Below are 5,957 nucleotides of genomic sequence, written 5' to 3'. Positions count from 1 at the left end.
CTCTGGGATAGAAGCACTTAAAAGCAAAAATAAGAATATGAGTCTTTGTTCACTTGCCATATTTTCTCTTAATAACTCAAATTTACTGGTTTCTACCCTGCCTTATTTTTACTGGACTTTATAAACACCTGAGTGTGTGTATTTGCTGAGATTTTACATTGCTTATAAAATTGAGCTTTGACCAGACATTTCATAGTTAGATTGTAAAGTTAGGAAAGAAGAATGCTGTTTGGCACACTTCAGAGAAGCAAGCTGATAACCAAGCATATTTACATATATGTGCAGGCAGGGTCTGCACTGTTCTGGTTGTGTTAGGACAGTGAGCTCCCAGCAGCAGGGATGCTGTGATTTGTACATTTATGCATTAGCAAGCACACAACCAGGATGTGCTAAGCAGTCACCCTTGCAGAGCAAAGCCAGGGTAAGGTTTTAATTTGTGTTACTTAAGGGTTCTCATGGGAGCAACTAACACATTTAATGAGATTGGGAACTGAAGGAGCAGTCTGTGCTTACCTGGATATGGTCTATGATTTATCTGAGAGAAATTTGTAGGAGGATTTGATCATTCCTAGACTTTTTCAAAAGCTGTATTAATGAATTATAATAATACAATTTTTTTGTTATTTAGTGTGATAATTGTGATATTTGCCATGTTTCATTATAACTTCTAAGGAGATGTTTCACAATTAAATCATAAAATCTTAGGCTTGCAGAACAGCACTGCCTACAGAGCCCTGTGGACATGAGGCTGGCAGGGCTTCAGGAATCTCATTGTCAAAACAGTGCAGAGCACTGGCAGGATATTAACCATGTCAGGCAGGATGTGTGTTTACTGTGTATTTTGCTATGTGAAGAGAGGGAGAGACACAACAGCCATTATTTTTCAGCAGTCTTCTCTTTGGTGCATTAAATGTGTCAGGGGACATCCATATGTAAAGAAGACTTCCACTGTCTTAAATGATGATGGATTAAATTTTCACCCCTGTAGCTGTGTTCTTCCTTCCTTGTGCATCTGCCTACATGGATAAGCATAGCAGGCAGTGTGTCTGTGTTGTCTGTCCTCCTTGGAATGGGGGGGCCTTTCACAAGTGGAGTCAAAGGCTGATGTAAGCGTGTTTCAAAGAGATGCACTGTACATGCTGAACAAGTCAGTCTTTCCTGTGTGATGCAGAATGACATTGTTACCTATTAAAAAAAAAGGTAAGTTTCCTTTTAAGTGACAGTACAGTAATCAGTAAAAAAAAAAATTTAAAAAATTCAAGCACTCAACACAAGCACCAGGGCAGTACAAGAAAGCAGATGGCATGGGAGTGTTGATGGGAAGAGGGGAAATTGGACTTCAGAGGATGGCAGCTCCCAGCAGAGGGGAGCGAGGGGACATGGCCTGCTCAGACCTAACCCCTCACCCCCCTGGAACAGACAGGACATCACAGGGATGCTTACATCATCTGAGGAAGGCAGCACTCTGGTGTATTTTTGTGGAAAGACACCAGCTGGACATGAGATGTGGGCAACACCTTGGGCAGAAACCCAAGGTGTTGCCCACATCTCATGTCCAGCTGATGCTGCCACACCACCACAGATTTCTGTTTTGGCAGCTTAGCCTGCTGTTCTTCATCAGCCTGCTCCTGGCTGTTTCCCTTTTTATGGTTTTCTAAGCTTCAGAGTGATCTTCTGTGCTGTGCAAGTGTACAAAAGAAGTACTCTCTTTGGAATTCAAAATAACCCATTAGAGATTAAATGATAATAGGTTTATTTAGAGCCTGGAGGTATTTCCTTCTCATCATGTATGATGCAACATCACATGGGAGATTAAAGCCCAGAGTCACTTTCAAGGCTATTTTTAAGTTGTCCTCAAATAATCTCTGCTTTTATATATATGTGTATATATATACACACGTTACATAAAGACTTTCAGAGTAGTGCACTCCTCTCTGATTTTCTGAAATTAATTTGGACACTGGATTGTATTTACATTTTCTCAAGCAGTGCCTGTTATAAAATACGCAGGAGAATATAAGATGAGTGAGCATCACATTCAGCTGTGAGTTCAAAAGGCTTCACACAGGCAGTAAAAGTATATTGAACCCACAGCAGGATTCTTTTTAGGCCACTCATCTGAGCATCACCTGTAGACAAGTGCAAGAACAGCCTTGAAAATTCTCCAGGAAGCTGAAATGTAACCAGTTAAAACTTGATTTCAACAAGAGACTCCTGGCTCCCTCATACAAATTCCAGGCTTTGCTCCATCATTTTCTTCTTTTTTTTGTTGTTGTTTGTGTGTGTACCTTCCCCTCCTTGACTACGCAATCAGAAACAGAGGAAACTGAGTGTAAAGGGAAATGATCTATTTTGCAAAGATCTCCAGACAATGAAATAAACAAAACAGAAACAAACACAAACACAGAAATGTATGTTTTCCTCTATGTATGCTTTCAGTTATTTTAGAAGCTGTTTGTAACACTGGTTAAGCCAAAAATGTTACATGACAGGTGTAATTTTATATTGGAGTAGCTATTTATTCTAAACACGGATGATCCATGCAAATACAGGTGATTTTTCACCTGATCTGTCACACATTTTCTGCTAAATGCACAAACACTGCAAGCTGCCAGAGATGCAGTGTAAGAGCCACAAATACTTATGGGCACTGGACATACCTTAGGGACTTCTCCCCATACCGAGCCCTTGCAAACATCTATCTGAGGTTTGCCCCACACATTGACTGTCATTTTGGTGGTCTGAATGGGATCCAACTTGTGCATTGCTCTTGTGGAGCACATTTTTTTTCCTAATAGATGGCACTAAAACCAGAAAATCAGTGCTTGGGAGTTACATAATTGTTTGCTCATTGGCCTCTTTTTTTTTTTCTTTCCTCCCCCTCACTCTCAATGGAAATTTTGACAACAAACCTTCTTTGAGGTTGAAACTTTGTATAAATTTGAGTTCCTAAACAAATGAGCCTGCCAGGTGACCAGAGGCCACATAAAAGGAAGAAGAAACAGACTAGAGGAAAGAAACTGACTATTGTTACTAGTAAGTGACATTTCGTGCTTAACGCATTCTCAAACACTGGAAAGCTGCCTTTCACTTGAGACCATCATTTAGAACAGCTTAAACTCTGGAATGCGCTTAACTTGGCCCGTCGGTTCTGCTGTGTTTAGAGCGGCGAGCGATCCGCAAGGCTGAAGCCGCGCAGCCCGGCGGGCGGGGGCCGCCTGTCCCCAGCGCTCCGCCCGCGCCATTCCAGCACCGCTGCGAAGGCAAAGGAGCGCTGAGGCCTCGCCAGGAGCGCGGAGCCCCCGCCAGGAGCGCGGAGCCCACACCGTGCCCCGGCCCCGGGGAAAGGAGATTCCCGGCCCTCCCCGCGCCCGCCGGGGGCCGGGCCCGCCCTGCGCATTGGCCGCGCCGCGCGTCACTCCCGGCGGCGGCAGCGGGGCCGGCACTTCCTCGTCGCCGCGGCGGCAGCGGCGGGGCTGGCGGCGGTGAGTGCCGGGGAAGGACAGCTCGGCCCCGCGGTGCGGCTGCTGCCGCTCCCGGTACCGAGCCCGTGCGGGGGAGCCGGGGTCGGGCGTGGCGGAGCCCCCGGCGCAGGACGCGCGTCCCCAGCCCGGGGCGGCCGCGGGGCTGCGGCAGGAGCCGCTCGGCACCGCCGCTGCTGCTGCAGCATCGCCCGGCTGCGGGGTGGGCTCGGGGCTGCTGCCGCTCCGGGGTCGGTGCGTGCCCGCCGGGAAGCGCCGCTCTGGGCGTGGGAAGCGGCTGCCAGAAGCCCGGGCTGTCCGGGGTGAAGGCAGGGAGCGAGCGGTGTTTTTACTGGGATTGCAAAATGGAGGTGATGGCGGGGGGGTTGTCGTGTTTGATTTTAGGTATCTATTTTTATATGTTTTCTGTGGGAGCATCTCCATCTGAGGGTATGCGGCTGTGCAGTGGGAATACTCTGCTCCTGCTTTAACTCATTTCCTGGTACACCTTGTATTCTCTTGCTCTGTAACCTGCTTTACATTGGATATTGAGTTGGATTGAAACGGAGGCAAAAAGAAGAGGAAAGTGGGCTTGGAGGCTTGGTGGCAGAAAGAGGCATTAAATTCCATCATTGTTGAGCAATGCTGGTAGTAGAAACACATTCGTTATCTGAAATCTCACAAACAAGAGGGAAGGAAAAACTTGTTTATTTATGCCCTGCCAGTTGGCAGATCTCTTTGTTTAGAGAGCATTGAGCCTTGAGTGTTGTTTGTTGTAATTCTGATATTTACTTAGGTGACTTCCCCAGAAAGAGCACAGAGTGGGAATGGCTTTAGAATATGTTTGTGTGATTTTGAGGAGAGACTCTGCATGACATGAGAGCTTTTAAAAAGAGAGAGGAAAAGAAAAAAGACAAAATACATCCTGTCATGATCATACATGCAGCGTTATTATTTTACCAAACCACAGGGACTGTTTTTTCACCGAAGGATATGTACTTATTATGTCAGCAGAACCTTATTATAGCAGAGGGTGAGTCTTCCACCCACAATAGATTTCCTCAAAATATTCCTCACAGTGTGAGGTTTTCCTAGCTCTAGCTGTGCTCTGTACATCCTTCGCTGTTTTGATGATGAATTATTCCTGGAATGTCAGGGTCTGAGGATGCGGTGTTGTATCTTCCCCTCTCCTTTTTATGTGTGGGGAATCTCTGCAAATGCCTGTGGCTTTACTGCATTGCATCTGTTCATATCTCTGAAACATGAATACCCAGCTGGCTGTGTTGGGATTTCTGAAGAGCAGGAATAGGTTATGTGGTTGGGTATTGCAGTTCTTATGCTTTTTGCAATCCAGTTTTTAAAAGGAACTCTGAACTTTAATCCCTAACTGATGCATTTAAGAAAAGCCCTCTCTCCCCTAAGGGTTTGCCCCGTGAAGATAAAAATTCAGCTTTTTTTAAGGTGTATTGAGCTGGGCACTAGGAATATTAATCACTCATATAAAATTTCAGATAAGTGAATATAAATCATATGTTTAATGTATACATGTGTATGTGCAGGCACGTGTGTGTTAGTGCTTGCCTACGCTAGAAACTTCTTATCTCATTGTTTTAGTATGAGGAAGGTATGCAGTTTGTAGAGGTAGCTTGCAGTGGCGCATGCACTTTTACTTCCTCTGCTACTGTCAGAGAAGAGTAACTGCCTTAACTGGATTGGAAACAGAGTGTGAAATTGTTATTTAAAGTCTCCTCGTGTTTCAGGATACAGCTCCTACTTGAACATACAATGTATTAAGACCTCCAGCATTGGTTTTTTTTTTAGAGGGAGAAAAAACCAGTCTTAAAGTCGTGTTTTTAAAAATGTTTTCAGTATAAGTAAATTCACCAGGCCATTTGAAATATTTAGCTGTGCCTGTACAATCAAATTGTGAGTGGCTGTGTTTTTTGCTCTGCTCTCCACTGGAAAGTGTTGGTCTGTTTCTGTGAAACTGAGCTGCACAGAGATTTATTGGCAAAATGTTGGAAGATGCGGGTGGATAGAGATGGCATAGTCCATAGAGATGATTTTAGAAAAAACTAGTGAAAACCAGGTTTTCTGTGTCTGGTATAGGGATAGTTCAATATGAGGAGCTTCAGAAAATCTGGCCTGTAGCATGAATGGAGGGTTGAACTCTGAAGTATCACCCTAGTGTTTATATGGATTACTGGGAGTTTGAACTCCTCCTGTTTCAGTAGTAGTGTCTTAATTGGAAGAAAAACCCATCTCTTACCAATCACATCATCAACTTGCCCATTAGCAGCAAGTTCTTGTGTGGAATATGAACACAAGGAAAGTAATTAATGTATTTTTAGCATTTTTAAAAGAAACTAGCACTAGGGAAGATGACTGTAGTCTATAGGGAGCAGACTGTTGAGTACTCTTTTAGAAGGTATCCCAAATTAATATTTAGCTCATGTGGTACAATGTCATTGTAGTTCAAGTGGTATACTGGTGAAA

General features: G+C 44.4%; 1 protein-coding gene across 1 annotated transcript in view; it reads left to right on the top strand.

Moving 5' to 3' along the window:
* Positions 1-3,448: 3,448 nt before the first annotated feature.
* Positions 3,449-5,957, top strand: part of HERC3 (HECT and RLD domain containing E3 ubiquitin protein ligase 3) — a 42,490-nt gene continuing 39,981 nt past the window's right edge. The window contains exon 1 of the mRNA XM_030947858.1: positions 3,449-3,485. The gene's annotated coding sequence lies outside the window, so the exon portion shown is untranslated. The remainder of the gene's footprint in view (positions 3,486-5,957) is intronic.

This window comes from Camarhynchus parvulus, chromosome 4 (assembly GCF_901933205.1).
Source record: "Camarhynchus parvulus chromosome 4, STF_HiC, whole genome shotgun sequence".
Classification (NCBI taxonomy): Eukaryota; Metazoa; Chordata; class Aves; order Passeriformes; family Thraupidae; genus Camarhynchus; species Camarhynchus parvulus.
Note: the sequence above shows the minus strand (reverse complement) of the source record. Positions and strands in the feature narration are given on the sequence as shown.